The 22,126-nt window shown below is 38.8% G+C and overlaps 1 long non-coding RNA gene across 1 annotated transcript; it reads right to left on the bottom strand.

Annotated features, from left to right (window-relative positions):
* Positions 1-16,152: 16,152 nt before the first annotated feature.
* On the bottom strand, positions 16,153-20,636 carry LOC138896672 (uncharacterized). The gene is made up of 2 exons (XR_011410063.1): positions 20,433-20,636; positions 16,153-16,635 (listed from the first exon to the last, which is right to left on the bottom strand). It is a non-coding gene; the product is annotated as an uncharacterized lncRNA (long non-coding RNA).
* Between the last annotated feature and the right edge of the window lie 1,490 nt (positions 20,637-22,126).

Here is a 22,126-nt window from a genome sequence, read left to right as displayed (position 1 = left end):
ATAATTATATCCAGATTATATCACATCACCCAACTCACGGAATTCACATAAATATACAAGCAATAATCACATCAAATTGTCATATAAAAACAAATTCAACAAACGCGAATTGAGGCATAGAAAATAGACGATTTAATAAATGCCAACAATTATCCACTTTACTACAAATATGCCTAAGACTTTAACCCAATCAATTTTGCAAATTTTAGACCGAGTACGTACTCGTCACCTCGCGTACACGGCTTTTCACATTTTACAAATAGCACATAAGACTCGATGCCTTAGAGGTAATTCCCCCAAGGTTAGGCAAGATACTTACCTCGTTTCGCAACCAATTTCAAGATTCCAATAAACCTTTGCCTCGCATATTCGTGTCCGAAAGCTTCAAATCTAGTCACAAACAATTCAATATATTCAACACGAATCGTAGGAATTAATTCCATATGAAAATACTAATTTTCCAGCAAAATCCAAAATTTAACTCAAAAATTGCCTGTGGGGCCCACGTCTCGGAATACGATGAAACTCACAAAATCCGACAACCTATTCAATTACGAGTCCACCCATATCAATTTTATCAAATTTTGATATCGGAGTGACCTTCAAATCTTCATTATACATTTTTGGAAGATTTTACAAAAATCTGATTTTTCTTCCATATATTCACGGATTCATGATGCAAATGAGTATGGAATCATGAAAGATAATCAATATAGGATAAGGAACACTTACCCCAATATTTACCCGTGAAAATCGCCCAAATATCGCCCAAACCGAGTTCCCCAACTCTATTTTTGTCAAAAATGGTAGAAAACCCCCGTTTATAGGGTCTCAGCTATTTCGGGAGCCACAGGTGGCGTGGGGCATTGCCTGTGGTGCTATTTCCATTACCTTTAAATATCCTAGTGCCAAGGATAGCACCCCACGGTACCCTGGGTGCTGACGGCTACGGAAAATTATTCTTGACACGGAAATTGGCATAACTCTCTCATATCGATTCTTTTTGCTATGGCTCCAAAATTTCAATACGGACCTAATGCTTCAATCAAAACTGAATTTGGAGCTCATTTTCTTAATGTGATACCACGTATTCTTGAAGAATCGATGTCAAAATATCCTAGGTTCGATGTCAAAACATAGCAAATCAAGTCTGATTGACCTCAAATTTTGTACACAAATCATAATACATCATATGAAGCTATTCAAGACTTCAAATAGTAGAAAGGAGAGTAATAACTCAAATCGACAAGTTGGGTCATTACATTTACTGCCTCGCATAGCTGGTTTATTGTACCCTTATCTGTTATGCTCTATAATTGTTTCTATTACTAGTCCGATGTACATGTTTTAATGGTGAGTATCTTTTAACTAAAAAACCTCGTCACTACTTCGACGAGGTTGGACAATATACTTACTGGGTATATGAGATCGGTTGTACTCATACTACACTTCTGCACTTTACAAGCAGATTATGGAGCAGGAGTCGTTGTACGTGGAGAGAGCTGACATTGAAGATTTACCTGCATTCCGGTTATAACTGCCACTTGTTCTTGGTAGCTTTAGAATCTTTAATCTGTTCTCGTGTATTTCAACAGATGATGTATTTTATTTCTTACCAATTTTTTTTAAAAAAATATAATTCTAAATCTTAGATGCTCATGGTTTGTACTACTAGTCCTTGGGAAAAGTAGAAATGTTCAGTTATTTTATTATTTATTTTCCTCGATAAATCTAATTAAAGTGGATTATAGTTAAATGGCTTACCTAACGGGTTGGGTTAGGTGCCATCATGACTGGTCAGATTTTGGGTCATAATAATTATTGACAAGTATAAGGCAAGACTTATTGTCAAAGGATATATACAACAATAATTCCTTGACTATTTTAACAAATACTCGTCGGTTATGAATATTACGTACATATGGATGTTAGTTGCATTGGCTACAATGTATGGTCTTGAAATCCGTCAAATAGATGTGAAGACAACCTTCTTAAATTGAGATTTACATGGAACAACCTGATGGGTTCATGGTTCCTGAAGGGAAAAATAAGGTGTGCCGACTTGTTAAGTCACTTTACAGACTAAAACAAGCACCCAAACAATGACATGCGAGATTTAACCAAATAATATTGCAAATAATTTCAAAATTAATGAGTGCAATTAAATGTGTTTGCGTTAAGAATACTTCAAATCATATAGTCATTATTTGATTATATGTGGATGATATATTGATGAAATATTTAAAATGTGGGGGCTTTTTTCTTATGCGTGACAAAAACCAATGTTAGCCGTAATAGCTAAATGATATAATTTTTGAGCCCACCAATCCTTAGTGGATATTGATATGATAGTCGGTGAATTCATTACTTGTTATCTTAGTAGTGACTAGTGATGAAACTATAAATTTAAAAGTTGTTTACATGCTTTTCCATAAATGATTGGTTCTTTCTTGAACATTTATAATGTTTAGATCTTTTATAAAAGGGTGTCACCTGGAAGGTTGTGACTTTTCATGAAAAGTGTGTTTGTATGTTTTGTATAAACATGAACGTTCATGAACGAATGTATTAATACATTGATCTATAATAAGGTGAACCAACCGATGAACATGACCAAAAACCATTGCAAGTTGGATTTGTTTCATGAATGAAGGTACTATAATTTGCCTATCATATAGACGTATGAATAAATTACATACAAATGCTTGAAAATGGCGGAGTGATTGCGAAATATGTTATATATTAAAAAGTTGCGGCCACAACGGATGCCAATCATTCCATATATTATTATAATATACTATTGCTACATTAAGTGTAGTCAATAATCTAATATGCAATAGAAAGTTGAGACGTATTTGTCTACGATATAAGGAAGTTCGCATTGAACTGTTATGACAATAAAATGCATTTTGGGATATTTGAAATATATCCATGGCTATGCATTGCACTATAATAAGTACTCTGCATTTATTAAGGGGTATAATGATATAAATTAGATCATCGGATCAACCTAATCTAAATTTATAAGTGGATATATTTTTACAATCAGTGGAGGATCAGTGTCTTGAAAATTATCCAAACAAACGTGCATTTTCGCTCTACAATGGAGTCTGAGTTTATAGGCTTAGACAAGGTTGGTGAAGAAGTTGAATGGCTTCGAAATTTCTCGAAGAAATTACATCTTAGCCCAAAATATTGGCACATATATGCATACATCGCGATGGTCAAGCGGCAATAGGAAGGCCGGGATCATCATGTATAACGAAAAAATCTTGTCATATACGACGAAGACATAAAACCGTTATGCAACTACTCTTTAGGGGAATAATCATAATTGACTATGTGAAGTCAAGAGATAATGTGTCTGATCCATTTATAAAAGGCCTAACTAGAGAGGTAGTTGAAAGATCATCAAGGAGAATAGGACTATGGCCGAGGACAAGTCATTGTTGCGGTAGCTCTACCTAGAAGACTGGAGATCCCAAGACCTAGGTTTAAGGAGCTCAAAGAAAGTCATTAATGACGGTTCAACATTGTCAAATAAAATTTATTTTTGGTCCATTCTCGTGATGAGACAATGTTCAGTACCAAGGATAAAGCGTTAAGGCTTTTTAGTGGTTTCTAAGTTTGATATAGTATATATCAAATAGTGTATCTATGGGATACCACGTTTAGGAATCACTTATGTAAGTGTGAAGTGTTAGCCGCTTCAAGGAGAGTTCTGTAAAGCCAATTCTCTATGCACATATAAAATCAGGCAGTGTTCATGACTGAAACGAATACAACAATGAGAACCAAAAACTAATAAGGGTTGATTGTGTGACCTATGGTTGTGTAGGTATATACCAAATCTTGACGGTTCAAAGATATCAAATATACCGATTGACCGAGTATATCCGACTTATGTTCACTAAGGAAAGTTCGAAGGGAAACCTACTTATTCAGATGCGATTAATCCATACTTGTTAATCACACAAGTATTTTGCATGTTATTAAAGCATATTTCCATTCCCCATTGATGTGGGGAATTGTTAGGTTTTGTGAATGGGTGTGAATGGGAAATGGAAGAGGCACCTTTTGAATTACACCTCTTCATCTCACCCTTTCATTGCCTATAAATTTAGAGGCTTGGCTTCATTTTTCAGACATGAAAAATCTAAAAACTTCTCCCCTCTTTTCTACATTGTTGCATTGCTTTTTCAAATAAAAGTGTCAAGTGTGATTTGCTCTATTTGTTGAGTTCGCTGAAGTTTTGTAATTTTAATTTTCAGTATTACATAATAGTTTTTCCGTTCTATCCTGGGAGGAAATAATCCATAACATTGGGCAATAATGAGTGGACTATATGCCTTAAGGACACACAACTAACTTGTGGTCTTAGAATTATTTTAAGATTTATTTATTGAACTAACATTTCTTTTTGCTCTGATTTATGTTTTCGAACACAGATTTTACTAACAATTTCTTGATAGTAAGTGAAAGATTCAATAAGCTCATCCAAACCATATAAATCTGACCCTGAATGGCAAGTAATTGTTTGTGCTCTAACACCTAGTATGACTAACAGCTTCTTTCTTGAATCTTAACTTCCTAATCTACGTAGATATACTGTTCCTTGAAAATACTAATCCTCAAATTCAGCTCCCTCTCTGATGCTTGAATATGACAAGAATTTGTTCGATCAAAGAAAAGTTGATGATCCAACGGCTTCCATTGAAGGATCGGAATTGGTGTTTCATATTGGTCAAGAAAATATAACTAGACACTAAAAGAAAAATCCAACATTGAATTGGGTATTACATGTAGAATTTAAGTTATACGTACTGACACAGTTAGGTAATTTAACATGTCACAGCTGGCTACTTACATTTATTCTAGCTTATTAATTAATACAACTAAACACAATTACCTGCATTTACCTTTTAAGTGACTTTAACTTTATGGTCTAATCTTAGTATGAAACTACAGGTCTAAGACACATCTCAACCCTCAAATTGAGCAGTTAGGAATAGAACTTCCTAACCAAGGGGTAAATAGATTCCTCTACTCTATGCCTCTTCTTTTTTTTCTTTTTTTTCCCATTAGTATGTATGTATATGATCGAAATAGATTTCGGCCCTCGTACGTTTGATCGGGTTTGAATGGTAAGCGACCGAAGTGAGACTACGAGATGAGTTCCGAAGATAGTACAAACAAGCTTCGAGCTTCAAGACCGATCGAGGAATCGACTCGGTATCATTATCGAGTCCATGACCAAATCGAACCGCAAGGCAACATGAAGGTAGTCGGAGAATCACAGACCGATTGACACTCACCCCGAATGTCGAACTCGAACAAAGGCCGAGGGCTTGAGCCAATAACGAGCTCGAGCCAATATCGAGTTCGCAGACAAGAGCCGTTGCAATCGTACTAGGGGAGAGAATCTTGGCGGGAATCGAGTAAGAGACAATTCATCATGGGTTCTCCACTGTATATTTTTTATTGTAAATAAAGTAAGATCCCTCTACTATAAAAAGGGGAATCACTGTAAGCACAGGACAGGTTCACATATTGTAAGAAAAGACTACTTCTATTTATTGAAGAATAAATCTCTTAAGCTTGTTTCACTCAGCAAACTCACTCTCCTCATTCAATAATTCATATCCCGTTTTTATAGCCAAGAATCTAAACATTTCCACTTCTAGTACGATTTATGTCAAGCTATATCACATATCCTTAGAACTACTAATAAATTCAACTATATCCGATTTTCGGGGTAAACGGTTTGGCCCCAACGGTGGGGCTAAGGGTAATAGTGGTTGTTTGATACAAATCTGCAATACACACCAGTTTACAACTTCAAATCAACAATGACAAACCCTCGATTGATGGCTTTACCTATCGACCACAAAGCCAGCCTTCAAGATGAAACCAACAACTTGGAACCCAGGGCCGAAAGGCAAATTAACGATGTCACCGAAGCTCGAGTTGAAGTACCGCTAGATGTCAATTCACAAATCGCTATTGAGGAGAACCAACATTCCGAACCGGAAAAAAGCATTCAGGGCGGTACTCGATCTGTAGCTCGAGATGTTACAAGCCCAACAAATAGGGATAGCTCAGTTGTAGAGCCAAACTCAGGTACAAAGCAGGCCGGAGCCCAATCCGCTTCGAGAAATCACCCACATGACGGAACCAACCATAGTGAAGTCAAACGAGCAAGAATCAGGGACTACTCCCAAAATTACTAAACTACTCGAGGAACTCACAAAATGAGTCGAAGCCAACTATAAAATAATAGAAACATATAAATCCAGGGTCGATCAAATCCCAGGAGCTCCACCAATGTTAAAAGGGCTGGATTCAAAAATATTCATACAAAAGCCTTTTCCCTCAAGCGCAGCGCCAAAACCAATCCCCAATTATTTCCGCATGCCCGAAATTAAAAACTAGAGGGACATCGATAGGGAGCAAAGGTCGAACAGAGACCGATATCAACCGTACATCGCAGATCGAATGAACAATAGTTCAACGCGCAATCGAAGAAATGATCAAGGACAAAATTCTTGGGGGCTTATGAGCAAGAATGGCTTTGATAAATGATCCTATAGAAGCACCTTGGCTATCGGAGTACAATTTCATCATCGACGCATCGGGCATTGTATCGGTGATCGGAAGAATCAAAGACACTAGGTGGCCCAGACCCATGCAAACCGACCCTTTCCAAAGGAACCTGAATTCGATGTGCAAGTATCATGGTACGCATGGCCACAAGACCGAGGATTGCAGACAATTGAGAGAAGAGGTAGCCCGTCTATTCAATGAGGGCCACCTTCGAGAGTTACTCAGTGACCGAGCCAAGAATCACTTCAGAGAAAGGGACGCCAGCAAAAAAGATAAACAAGAGGAACCTCTGCATATCATTCATATAATCATCGGTGGGGTCGATACTCCACAGGGACCCGTGCTCAAATACGGCAAGATAACGGCCGCAGGGGAAACACAAACTCGAGGATATGTACCCGAGGGCACTTTATCATTCAGAATTGAAGAAGACGAGTGCATATCTCAACCTCACAACGATGGTCTGGTAATTTCTATCCTATTAAATAAAGTTCAAGTTAAGCATGTCTTAGTGGATCCAGGTAGCTCTGCGAATATCATCCGATCTTGGGTAGTGGAGAAGCTCGGTTTACAGAATCAAGTCGTTCCTGCAGCTCGGGTCTTAAACGACTTCAATATGGCCAGTGAAACAACTAAAGGGGAAATTATTCTGCCTGTAAATGTAGCTAGAACCATCCAAAACACCAAGTTCCACGTAGTCGAAGGCGATATGAGGTACAATGCCCTACTCGGAAGACCATGGATCCGCAATATGAGGGAAGTGCCTTCGACTTTACACCAAGTGATAAAATTCCCTACGTCGAACGGTGTGAAGACAATGTACGGGGAGCAACATGCTGCGAAGGAAATGTTTGTGGTCGATGAGATAACACCAATACCAACGTTATCGGCCTAAGAAAAGTCGAGCACACAAGATAGGCGGGAAACCCAGTAGCAATCACAGCAACCGGGCTTGACCGAATTGGTGAAGCAGGAAATATAAGATGACAAGGAAGAGTTTCCGACACCTCCAGCTCTCATTGTCCCTGACGACTCCGATGCCACCAAGTGAATGATCAAAGAACTGGAACAGGTTATATTAATCGAACGTTTACCCGAGAGAAAGGTACACCTGGGAACGGGGCTGACACCCGATCTCAGGCAAAAACGTGTTCAATTTCTTATTGATAACATAGATTATTTTGCTTGGTACCATTTAGACATGACATGGATGCCACCATCGATAACAACGCACCAGCTAAGCTTAGAACCTAGGTTCAAACTGGTGAAGCAAAAAAGAAGACCTCAGTCTGAGGTAAAACACGCATTTGTAAAGGATGAGGTAACTAAATTTCTCAAAATAGGGTCAATTTGGGAAGTAAAATATCCCGAGTGGTTAGCCAACGTAGTTGTAGTCCCTAAAAAGGGGAACAAAATTAGAATGTGCGTAGATTATAAAGATCTAAACAAAGCATGCCCCCAAAGATTCTTTTCCACTGGCTAGCATCGATCGCATGATCGATGCCACAACCGGCCACGAGATCCTTACTTCTCTCGACGCCTACTCCGGGTACAATCAAATTCGAATGAACCCAGAGGACTAGGAAAAGACTTCATTTATCACCAAGTACGAAACCTATTGCTATAATGTAATGCCATTCGAGCTAAAAATCGCAGGAGTTACTTACCAACGCCTAGTGAATAAAATGTTCGAAGAACAAATAGGTAAGTCGATGGAAGTTTACACTGATGACATGCTAGTTAAGTCCCTGCGCGCAGAGGACCATTTGACTCATTTGCAGGAAACGTTCAAGATCTTAAGGAAATACAACATGAAGCTCAACCCCGAGAAATGTGCTTTCGGGGTTAGATCGGGCAAGTTCTTTGGTTTCATGGTATCGAATCGGGGAATCGAGATCAACCCCGACAAAATTAAGGCCATAGAAGACATCACCATCGTTGATAGCGTGAAAGCAGTGCAAAGGCTAACCGGGCGGATAGCTGCCTTAGGCCGATTCATTTCGAGGTCATCAGATCGAAGCCACAAATTCTTCTCTCTACTCAAAAGGAAGAACGATTTTGCCTGGACACCGGAATGCCAACATGCAATAGAACAATTAAAGCGCTACCTATCGAGCCCACCACTACTTCACACTCCGAGGACAGATGAGAAGCTTTATTTATACTTGGCGGTATTAGAAATTGCGCTAAGTGGCGTCCTAATTAGAGAAGAGCAAGGTACACAGTTTCCTATTTATTATGTAAGTCGGACCTTAGGAGAAGCAGCGACTAGATACCTTCACTTAGAGAAATTAGCACTTGCACTAATAAGCGCCTCTAGAAAGTTAAGACCATACTTTCAATGTCACCTCATATGCGTTTTAACCACTTACCCACTTCGTAATATTTTGTACAATCCCAAATTATCGGGTCGATTGGCCAAATGGGCTATCGAACTCAATGGGTAGATATCGAATATCAACCCCGTACGACCATCAAGTACCAAATTTTGGCGGACTTCGTGACCGATTTCACGCCAACCCTCATACCCGAAGTTGAAAAGGAACTCTTGTTAAAATTGGGTACGTCGCCGGGGGTTTGGACCCTCTACACATATGGTGCTTCAAATGTGAAGGGGTTCGGGCTTGGCATCGTACTGAAACCTCCCACAGATGGCAATATTAGGCAACCCAGCAAAACCACTAGATTAACTAACAATGAGGCCGAGTACGAGGCCATGATTGCAGGTCTCGAGCTAGCTAAAAGCCTGGGAGCAGAAGTCATCGAAGTTAAATATGACTCTTTACTAGTGGTGAACCAAGTAAAAAAAACTTTCGAGGTTCGAGAAGATAGGATGCAAAGGTATCTCGACAAATTACAAATAACTCTACACCGTTTCAAACAATGGACCCTACAACATGTGCCTCGAGAACAAAACTGTGAGGCTGACGCACTCGCAAATTTGGGGTCGTCGGTCGAGGAAGATAAGTTCAACTCGGGGACTGTCGTTCAACTCTCGAGATCTGTAATCGAGGAGGGACATGCCGAAATAAATTCCACGAGCTTAACTTGGGATTGGAGGAATAAGTATATTGAATACTTAAAGAACGGAAAACTCCCATCGAACCCTAAAGAATCGAGGATTCTACGAACCATGGCTGCTCGATTCACACTGGTTGAAGATGGAACATTATACAGAAGGACGTTCGACGGACCAATGGCGATATGTTTTGGTCCAGGAGACGTCGATTATGTTTTACAACAGATCCATGAAGGCACTTGTGGAAACCACTCTGGCGCCGAACCATTAATTCGCAAAATCATCAGAGCAGAGTACTACTGGGATAGCATGGAGAAGGACACTAAGGAGTTTGTTCGAAAATGTGATAAATGCCAAAGTTTTGCAACGATGACCCATCAACCCGGAGAGCAGCTTCATTCGGTCATTTCTCCATGGCCATTCATGAAATAGGGAATGGATATTGTCGGCCCTCTACCATCAGCCCCAGGTAAAGCTAAATTCATTTTGTTTATGACTGACTATTTCTCTAAATGGATTGAAGCACAGGCGTTCGAAAAAGTGAGAGAAAAAGAGGTTATAGATTTCATCTGGGACCACATCAGGTGTCAATTTGGGATACCAGCAGAAATAACATGCAACAATGGTAGACAGTTTATCGGCGGTAAAGTGACAAAATTCCTCGAAGACCATAAAATAAAAAGAATACTGTCTACAGTATATCATCCTAGCGAGAACGGACAGGCCGAATCAACAAACAAGATTATCATCCAAAACATAAAAAAAATTGAACGAAGCTAAAGGAAAGTGGAGAGAAATTTTGCCCGAAGTCCTTTGGGAATATCAGACAACATCTAAATCCAGTACAGGAGCGACCCCATTTTCCTTAGTGTATGGCTCCGAAGCTTTAATTTCGGTCAAAGTCGGGGAACCAAGCATAAGGTTACGACATACATCGGAAGAATCAAACTACGAGGTAATGAATACTAGCGTCGAATTATTAGATAAAAAACTAGAAGCGGCATTGGTTCGAATGGCTGTACAAAAACAACGAATCGAAAGGTACTACAACAGAAGAACCAACCTCCGACATTTCAAGACCAGGGACTTGGTCCTAAGGAAGGTCACCATCAACACTCAAGATCCTAATGAAGGGAAGCTCGGCCCAAATTGGGAAGGACCCTATCAAGTCCTCGACATAGTTGGGAAAAGGGTCTTATAAACTTGGCACAATGGATGGAAAACCATTACCAAACAATTGGAACATATAGCTTCTCAAACGATATTTATGTTAAGGTATGATTTTCTATTCTTTATCATCTATATACGTATATTCGACACTAACTCATTGCAGGAATTTGACGAAAAACATCAAGACCTCTGGTTTCAAAGCACGCGTTGTACTCTTTTTCCCTTAAGTTTGTCTTTTATCCCAAATGGGTTTTCCGGCAAGGTTTTTAACGAGACAATAACTATGTGCTACCCGAGGACAAAAAAATAGTATTTGAGGCTCCTTCGTAATCATCCTCGAATACTGGGGGGCTACCAATTAGAATAAATCATGTTTGGCGTAAGAAAGTTATTTCATATCAAATTCATGTCGAACATGGTCTCGATAGAGAAACATGTAAGGGCCAAATGGTCAAGACGAACCTTGCCCACGTAATTTGGCTCGAACTATGGCACAAGATACAAACACATGTACAATAATTTACAAAGGAGAACCTTTTTTTTCTCAGATATCTCACACTTTGAAAAGATCTTCCTGCTTCATGATTCAAACAGGAGCCTACGGGCTAATATATTTTGAGTTCGAGTTCGAAAACAATCACTCACTAAATTATTAAAGCCCAAGTGCTATCTTACTTCGAGTTCGAGCAATAGCTCACTTGGTCGTAAAAATCCTACGGGCTAAGATATTTTGAGTTCGAGTTCGAAACAATCACTCACTCAATTATTAAAGCCTAAGGGCTATCTTACTTCGAGTTCGAGCAATCACTCACCCGATCAAAAAAAGCCTACGGGCTAAGATATTTTGAGTTCGAGTTCGAAACAATCACTCACTCAATTATTAAAGCCTAAGGGCTATCTTACTTTGAGTTCGAGCAATCACTCACTCGATTATAAAAGTCTACGGGCTAATATACTTTGAGTTCGAGTTCGAAACAATCACTCACTCAATTATCAAAGCCTAAGGGCTATCTTACTTCGAGCTCAAAACGTTCACTCAACTACTAAGCCTATGGGCTACTTTTATTTTTTGATTTCGGGCAAGCACCCACTCGACCACTAAGCCTATGGGCTACTTTTATTTTGAGCTCGAGCAAACACTCACTAGGACATAAAGGCTACGAAGGCCGAATTCGATAAAATCACCTAAATCCTCATGAAAACATCCGCAAGGCATGAATGAAATCTCCACGAAGCAAGTCAGTAAAAGAAAAAGATATTTGTATATACAAAGATGGTTTACATAAATAAAAGCAACATAGAAAAAGCTAAGGGCTAAGCTTCTGGGTTATCATCGAGAGCGGTCTCTTCTCCACCTGGCTCCCCCCAATTTTCGGACCTGCTCTTGCTACTGGCATCATCATGATCACCATCGCCATCAGAAGCCAAGGCTTCAGCATCAGCTTCGAGTTCTTTGGCCCTTTTTATCTCTTCAGCAAGGTTGAAACCTCGAGTGTGTATCTCCTCGAGGGTCTCCCTCCGAGACCGACACTTAGCAAGTTCGGCAACCCAATGTGCTCGAGTGTCGGCGGTATTCGCTGCCTCTCTTGCCTCCATTTAAGCAGCCTGATCATCGGCCCGATACACGGCAATGGTCTTGTCCGCCATGACTTTTGATGATTCGATCTCCGCCTTGGCCTCAACAAGCCTTGTTTCAAGATCCTCGATCCTCTTGGCATGAGCCAAACCTTTTTGCTTGATACTTCGAAGCTGAATATCGGCCGATAATAATTTGGCCAAGATGGTTTCTTTTTCTGCAGCCAGGCGGTCGATAGTCTTCTTCCACCGTCACATTCTGCCTTGATTTGATCGACTTCTTCCTGAAGCAACCCGATCTTTTCAACCTTTTGCTACAGCTGAGATAATGAAGGGTTAGCTTCCACAGTTGGGTCAAACCCATACTCTAACAGAACAAGCCTTACCTGCTTATCTAGTTCGGCCTCTTCTTCGCGAGCCTTAGCAAAATCTGCTTGGAGGTCCTTTATAACCTCGTTCTTTTGGCTGCAAAGAAGCCGCATAGCATCTCTCTCCCCTGAGACCTTCTGAAGCTCGACTTCACATTGGCTGAGGTCGACTCGAAACTTGCTAATGGCCTACACAGTATGGAAAAAGCACAAGTCGGGTTTAGAAAAGAACGAAGAAACCAAGCACAGTTGGGCCTCTTCTAGGAGAAGAGAAGCGTCACTAATATCGGAGGCATCATCGAATCAATTAAAGCAATCCCGAAAAGGGTCCCCTACACTAGAGCCCCCGCCCATATCGGGGGTATCGGGGGTCTTCAATTCTCAAGCTTCCTTTAACGCCTCCTTAGAAAAGGTCGGAAGAGAAGGCAAATGACCCACTATCATGGTCCCAAGCGAATCGCTCGGGACGCTATGGTCGAGACTCGGGGTATCAAAACCGACCCCGACCAGTATAACCGTCATCGGCTCAAAAGGTCTGGCAACCTCGATAGCTTTCGTAGATCGGATCAACAGAGCCGAAGCATCTTCTTCTTCTTCTTCTTCTTCTCTCAATCGTTGGACCGAGTCCGTCAAAAGAGTGATTGGCTTCCTCCTCACCCTTCAAGTTTTGGTCTTGGGGTGCTCTGACCGAGAGACAACTTTTTGCTTTTTATCTTTCCCCGGTTCCGGGACCGGGGCCTTGGTTCCTTCCTCACAACTCGAAGGCCACAAAACAGCATCCTTGGTTACACCTGTATAAAAGGAAGTCGGTAACGAATGGAGCATAAAAAACATTTCGAAAAACATGAGAAGTGACCCTTACCATGATTCTTAGCATCCCATCTACCTTTTTCCAAGTCATGCCAAGCGCGTTCGGCATAAGAGAAAGTCGAGGCTAACTTTCGAACCCAATCCTCGAGGTCGGGTACCGCTTGTGGCATCCAAGGGGCAGCTGTATATCAGAGAAAGATTAGATAGAATCAGGGAAAGATACGAAAAGCAACGCCTTATGAAAATCACTTACGACCGAAATTCCATTCCTCGGGGAATGACATCTTCTCTTCCGGGATGAGGTCACAGGTCCTCACCCGAATATAACGGCCCATCCAACCCTGATCCTTGTCTTCGTCGATGCTCGACATTAAAGCTTTCAATGCCCGACGATGGAGCCTATTTAGTCCTCAAAAGATTTGAGGCCAATACAATTGTTTGAGGTGATTTAGGGTGAAATCTAGCCCCCCGGCCTTGTTAGAGAAGAAGCGAAGTAAGATTACTATGCGCCATAGAGAAGGATGAATTTGACCGAGGGAGACCTGATATCTTTTGCAAAAATCAATGATCTCTGGATCGACGGGACCCAACGTGAAGGGGTAAGTATAAACACTTAAAACCCCTCCACATGAGTGGTGTTGCTCTCTTCGGAAGAGGGAATTTGCAATACAGCATCGGGACCCAATTGCAGTCTTTCCTCATAGCCTCGAGTACTTGTACATTGACACGTGCTCACATCAACTTGGAACCGACGAAGTGTTTTCAACCTTAAAATCAATTTTTAGAGTGCACGGGCCAGGAACATACTCATGGGGAGGCGGCTCCACCGGCGCCTTGTCGCTGGACGGCCGTAAAGAGGAAGCTTTATCCTTCCGAGGTATGGATTTTAAAGTTTTTTCAATTGACATAAGAAAAAGAAAATCTAAGGAAGATGAAAGGCTGATGGTGCCAAACGCTGGTGAAGGTGGCTCTACGAGCGGCGAAATAGAGGGAGAAAGAGTAAGAAAAATTAGAAGATTGAAGATGTAAAAGTGGTAAATGATAAATGGAGGGGTTATTTATAGGATTATACCATGGCGGTACAGTATCAGCGGTGGTCGACAACCGTCTGACATGTATTAAATACCTTGAAAAACTGAATCGACGGGACAGCTATCATGTACATCATGATCTAAACCCAGTGAAAAAGTCAGCTTATAACCCGATCAAACCGTTGCAAATCATATCGCTTCTCACCACATTCTTTCTGAAAAATGAGGGGACTATCTGTATACGGTCGAAATAGATTTTGGCCCTCGTACGTTTGATCCGGTTTAAATGGTAAGCGACCGAAGTGAGACTTCGACATGAGTTCCGAAGATAGTACAAACAAGCTTTGAGCTCCAAGACCGATCGAGGAGTCGGCTCGGTATCATTATCGAGCTCATGACCAAATCGAACTGCAAGGCAACGTAAAGGTAGTCGAAGACACACAAACCGATTGACACTCACCCTGAATGTCGAACTTGAACCAAGGCCGAGGGCTCGACCTAATAACGAGCTCGACCCAATATCGAGTTCGTAGACAAGAGCCGCTGCAACCGCACTAGGGGAGAGAATCTTGACGGGAATCGAGAAAGAGACAATTTATCATGGGTTCTCTATTGTATATTTTTATTGTAAATAAAGTAAGATCCCTCTACTATAAAAGGGGGAATCTCTGTAAACACAGGGCGGGTTCATACATTGTAAGAAAAGATTGCTTCTATTTATTGAAGAATAAATCTCTTGAGCTTGTTTCACTCAGCATATTCACTCTCCTCATTCAATAATTCATATCCCTTTTTATAGCCAGGAATCTAAACATTTCCACTTCTTGTACGATTTATGTCAAGCTATATCACATATTCTTAGAACAACTAATAAATTCAACTATATCTGATTTTTGGGGTAAACACTTCACATGCACCATATGTATATAAAACCTACTAATATTTAAGTTATGTAGTTTAATCATTCTAGAATTTTGCTAATTTATTCCATATAGTACCGATCCTGCCATATGATTGGTTAGTGTTGCTCCCAAATGCACATGCAAGTATACATGGTCGTACAAGTAATAAAATGATAAGTCGAGTGTCGAACCCACAGAGACTTATGTTAACTACTCACTTGTTTCACCAAGATTATTATTCAGTCAAGTCAATCAGAGTTCAAAAGTGTGATTATACTAAGCAATAACAAGTAACTAATTTATCAAGTAGCAAAATGGTTTTTGTGTATTCAGTAGAGACGAATATTCCAGGGTTGTGATCGACTCACCAATCCTATTGTGCTCTAATTAACTTTTCCTTTCATACAATTCGCTCATGGTTGCTAATTAATCGAACAATTGCTCTCGTAGTATTCTCCCGAATTCCTACTTGCCTATTCAAAAAAGATTAACGCCTATATTCATATGGAATTAATCTATTAAGAACGCATTAAGATTATTATATTCAATTAAGCATGGTGAATAGGTATATTCCTATCCTAACCACAAACCTCCCCCCCCCCCCCCAAAAGTTAAGATCATGCCCTTTTCAATTCTTCTCTAATCTAAATATGGCTTTCCCAAGCATAGCATAGATAGTAATCAAGGTTAAGTCAACTTTAAACAACAATATTCATGGCTAAATCACAACCCCAGAACTATGGGTTTTAGCCACTCATGATAATATCAAAACAAATTCACAAGTGTTGACTAATTTAAAATACTAAGAAAAGATGAAGAAAACTCATATATCCTTGCTCCCAGATGTTCCTTGTGTGTATTTTTCCTTCAAAGTGGCTTTTCTCTTCCCAAAATAAGCTTAGACTTTCTTTTATACGCGTTGGGTAGGTCTTGGGCCAATATAACCTTGTCCCGGGCAAAGTAGGAGACGTTTCCCGTCACCAGCGCCCAGGGTAGCGTGGGGCGCTATCCCTGGGGCTGAAAAAATAAAGCTTTTGGAAATTGCACCACAGGTAGCGCCCCACACTGCCCGTGGCGCTACAATGGCCATTTTCAACCTTTTTCTCCTTTTTGGCTCTAATCTTGCACCTTTCGCCCCTATTGCCTTCGGATGATTCCTACATATAAAAACACCACTAATTAACATAAATCAATACATTTTACATCCGAAATCCATGAAACACGAGTAAAACATGAGGCGATATACATATAAATATATGTACTTTAAGCTAAATATCAGTTACATATAGTTTGTATCTTGTTAGGACAAATATTCTATGTAGTGTAGCTGTAAAGGTCAGTGTAGTGGTTATATGTAACGACCCGACCAGTCGTAGCATTTATGTTCCTTTCAACTATTTGAAGTCTTGAATAACTTCCTACGAGATATTATGACTTGTCTGAATTGTCGGTTTTGGTTTTAAGGTATTTCGGAGTTAGCTTGGAAGAATGAATTTTCATGTTAGAAGCTTACGTTGAAATAGTTGATCGGATATTGACTTATGTATAATCGACCTCGGAAGGTAATTTTGATGATTCCAATAGCTCCGTATGGTGAGTTTGAGCTTAGGAGTGTGTCCGGAATATTATTTGGAGGTCCGTAGTAAAATTTGGCTTGAAATGCCGAAAGTTGAATTTTTGGAAAGTTTGACCGGGGGGTTGACTTTTTGATATTGAGGTCGAAATCCGATTATGGAAATTGTAGTAGCTTCATTATGTTATATATGCTTTGTGTGCAAAATTTGAGGTCAATCGGACTTGATTTGATAGGTTTCGGCATCGAATGCAGAAGTTGAAAATTTCATAAGACTAAAGTTTCAAGTGAGTTCGTACATGACCCAACTTCAAATGAGCATAACTCTCATGATACGAAGTTTTATATGGTGTATTACCTATCTAATGAAAGATCTTGAGTCTAGTTTCTAACGCTTCAAACCGTTCTTCATTTGGACATTCCTACAAGAAGTTATGATCAAATTATCAAAGGCTGGAAAAATATAATTCTGCTACCAATTATACGATCGCAAAACTGCTTCTATGACCGCAAAACAGGTCGCAGAATGGACCACAAGAGCGGAGTTTTGAGCGTCTATTTTTCGATCAATTTTGCGGCCTGCATACCCATTCTGCGGTCCATTATGCGACCGCAGACCTGCTTTCGGAGGGTTAATTTTTCTATTTTCATAACCCGACCCCATTTTGATAAATAGGCTTTGGGGTTTATTTTGGGGCAATTATCTGATGATTTTAGAGAGAAGTGAGAGTGTTCTAGAGAGAGGAAGTAGATGAAGTGTCTTTCTCATCAAATTCTTGTCCAAGCCTTGAAATCCAACAAGAAATCCCTCAAGTTCTTCATCAAAGAGGTAAGGTTCTAACCCTTAATCTTTAATTTCGAGTTTGGATAAAGATGGGTGATTAAGAGTATGATTCTTGGGAGTAATAGTATTATTTATACATATCAATAAGGTTTATGGAAAGATTGTTGAATTCAAATGGGTAAAGATTGGGTTGAAAATGGAGAAATCTTCAAACACTTTAATTGAGGATTTGAAGGCCGAGTTGTGGTCGGATTTGAGTAATTTTGGTATGGTTGGACTCGTGGTTAAATGGGGGTTCGGATTTTATGAGTTTTATTGGATTCCGAGATGTGGGACCCACGGGTGATTTTTGGGGCATAATTTCGGAGTTTTGAAAAATATTAGTATTTTGATATGGAATTACTTCTTATAATTTTTGTGAGATGAATCAAATTAATTGTGACTAGATTCGAGCCGTTTGGAAGTTGATACGCGTATAATGGAATTTTTGGAGCATTGTTTAGGTTGCTCGACATTGGATTCGGCTTGTTCGAGGTAAGTAACTCTTCTAATCTTGGAGTTGTGAGTATGAACCCTGAATATATGTATTTCATGAATTGTTGGGAGGTGACGCACATGCTAAGTGACGGGCGTGTGGGCATGCACTAAAGAAATTGTGACATAATTATTTCTGTGGAATTTTGTAGTTAAATGATCTTGGCATTTTCCATGCGGTTTTATGAGTTAAAGAAATTAAGCTGAAAAGCATATTAAAAATCATGTTGTGGCTATGTGCCATTATTATTGGGACCCACAGAGGTCATATTGCTGTGAATTATTTATTTTAAATTAAAAATTTATACTCAGTCATATTCATGTCATTACATATCATATCTCAGTCTCTGTTATTATTTATTGATACATCATATCATCATTTTGGGTTGTTCTCATGACATTGTGAGCCCATAAAAGAGAGAATGGAGAGATTGATGACTGAGGGAGGCCTAGGGCCTGATTGTGAGGATATTTTTGGGATCGGGCTGCACACCACATCAGGCCATGTTGGATTTATATATATTATTACTATTATATAGATCGGGGCTGCCCGCCTGCAGCAAGCCTTATTGGCTTATATTATGGTACGTGAGTTGTCCGTGTAGCACGTGGGTTGTCCATGCTTATAGCGCTTGGGCTGTAGGAGCCCATCATGAGTCTGTACACACGCCCAGTGAGCGCAGTCGACTATAAACAGGGATCGGGCTGCATGCCGCGGCAGGTTTTATATAGCGCTGAGTGATTGAGTGTGCTAAGCACAGTGAGAGAGAATGCGAGACAATGAGATTGAGTACTCTCAGGGTGTACGCACATGAGTGCAATCTCTGAGATACATTGCATTGACATGCACACATGACATATATGCATAGAGATATATTTTTCTCATGCTGTGCGGTATCACATTATTCATGATTTCTCACACATGTTGGCAGATGGGTATAGTGATGCATTTGTTTTACACTAGTTATCTGGGAAAGAAAATGAGATATTTTATTTATTATTGAAAGGATTTTTGGAAAAATTACTGTTTTCAAACTTATTCATAATTTTGGTAACTTCGGTAAACGATTTGATGTTTCATTAATGTACTTGAAAGGCAGAACTATTTCAGAAGTCATGATTTAGTTGAGCATTTATTCTTTGAGTTACTTCTGGTATTACTTGTTTAATATTGTTATGAACTACTGTTGGTTATGGAAGTTGGACTCTGACGCTTGGTAGAAGCTCGTCACTACTTTCAACCTACGGCTAGGTTTGTTACTTACTCAGTACATGGGGTCGGTTGTACTGATACTACACTTCTGCATATTGCGTGCAGATGTTGACTGTTGTTGTTGATGTGCTTGATGGTTGCGGGATTTGAAGATATACCTGCGTTCCTGTTGTAGCTGCCTCTTGTTCATGGTAGCCTTAGATTTATAAAAGCTCTGTTTATGTATTATTCAAATAGACTATGTATTTATTTCATTTTCGCTTTGTATACTCTATTCTTAGAAACTCATGCTTTGTACTACTAGTTCTTGGAGGATGTATAAGATTAAGATTTTTATTCACTTAAATTACTTTAATAATTGTTATTGGAATTGGATAATTGAAAGTTGGCTTACCTAGCGGGTTGGATTAGGTACCATCACGACTAGTTGGATTTTGGGTCGTGACATTATAGTTTATGGAGTCCCCATTTAGGAGAGACATAATCAGAGGGAGATCTAGAATTTTTAAAACATGAGTGCACCACCAATAAAAGGAAAAAGAAAAGTATTAAGTTTGAATTGATCTTCAGTCCTCTAAGTAAATAACTCAGTATATATTCAACCAAGTACACCATCCAACATTTTTTGGAGCATAGGGATCAATAGATAATATTAAATTAATTCTTAAAAACATATACACGAAATATCTAATTTGACGAAAAGACCATGAGTTCACGTGCACCTAATTTGATGCGCAAAATTTTATATACGCAGTATTTTAGTTTTGTGATTCCAACGATCAATCTAACCCAAGATCAATTTGAATCATTAGCGTACTTTAATATTTTGAATGAAAACTAGTACACTTACCTTGATCCATCGATGAAAGCAAATGAATGCGGTTAAGCCGAAGCCCTGAAAAGTCATTTAGATCTTCTACGGGATAGACTGAGAGAAGATGATGGCAATAATGAAGAAAGATTAACCTATGAAAATATGACCCGATATTTAGTAACTCAACCATCTTGACCCGTCAAATTCAGCTCATCTAAAGTAAGCTGAGTTGGCTAAAACTTTAGCCCAATTGACCCATGAAAAACTATGTTAAAATATTTAATAAATATTTTGTTTGATAAGTTATACAGTCAGACATCTCTATAATAGTATCCTTATATAACAGTCATTTACTATAAAAGTCAAGTTTTCCTCAGAATCGATTTTTTAAGTTATATTTTACCTCTTTATAACAGCTTTTTACCCATAACAATAATAACCATATTTATAGTAGAACGATCTTTGTAAAATTACTCCTCTATAACAACCATATAGAATTTTTAAGATTACTAATAATAATTCTAAAAATATGCATACAATCATTTCTATTAAATAAAGTTTCTATCTTGTATAAGATATAAGATTTGCACATGATATCTTTTTCATTGGACAAATTTCAAAAAATATTTAGATAGAAAATTTAATTGTTAAGCTCTTAGATTGTCTTCAAGGGAAATTATTAGATACCTTTTTGCTGAAAATTTGGACATGAACATTCACCAATTCAAACGCTATATCGCTAGTAAAAAAATAAAATCTATATAACAAACTACAATTACAAAGTTCTTTCATCAATTTTGAAAGAATTTATTTTTCTAGGTATCTTTAAAATATCTACCTTAGAGTTTAAATCTTTATACGTTTAGTTATGAATTTATTAATAATGTATTAGTTTTCTTCAATATTTGACTAGTGAAATATGAATATTTTTTGAGATTTTAAATTTGAATAATTTTCTTATATTTTATATGTAACATTAAAAAAGTAAAAATAATCGAGTTTTGGATAATTTTTATCTATAACAGCCAAAAAGTATTTAAACGTCAAATGTTGTTATAGGTGTATAACAACACTTAAACGTCAAAATACTTGCGACGCGAGTGAACATGGATTTATTAGAGTTATTATAAAATTCTTCAATTCTTCCCAAACATAATAAATCCAAATTGGAGACTTTAAATTTTAAAATCCTTAATCTCAGCTCTATTTAAGATAATTAATATGCATAATCAACATAAGAGTGCAAACAAATCATGATTTAAATCTAAGACTACCCGGACATCACATGGAATTTAGCTACGCACGGACTCTCGTCACCTAGTGCGTACGTAGCACCCCACACAAGTAATTCACAACAAATATACCTAAGGGGATGAGTTCCCTCTTACAAGGTTAGGCAAGAGACTTACCTCGTTCTCAAGCTCACTCCCGATCCACAAATATGCATTAAATCCTCAACTCAGTGCCAAACAACCCGAAACTAGTCAAATGTTATATAAATTAATCAATATGTGTTCAAAAGTTCATAAATTAACTATTAGAGTAATTACCCAACCCGAATTGAAAGATTCTAAAAATTCACCCCTGGGCCCACGTGCCCGGATTTCGAAAATTTTGGAAGATAAATGTTAGCCATAACTTCATGAACTCAAATATATAATTTTCACCCAATTCCATAATCATTTTCGTGGTTAAATCCCTTTTTTTTTAAATCAAAACCTAGGTTTTTC

Source organism: Nicotiana tomentosiformis, chromosome 8 (genome assembly GCF_000390325.3).
Source record: "Nicotiana tomentosiformis chromosome 8, ASM39032v3, whole genome shotgun sequence".
Classification (NCBI taxonomy): domain Eukaryota; kingdom Viridiplantae; phylum Streptophyta; class Magnoliopsida; order Solanales; family Solanaceae; genus Nicotiana; species Nicotiana tomentosiformis.
The sequence above is the reverse complement of the archived record's forward strand: the minus strand, read 5'-3'. Positions and strand labels throughout refer to the sequence as shown.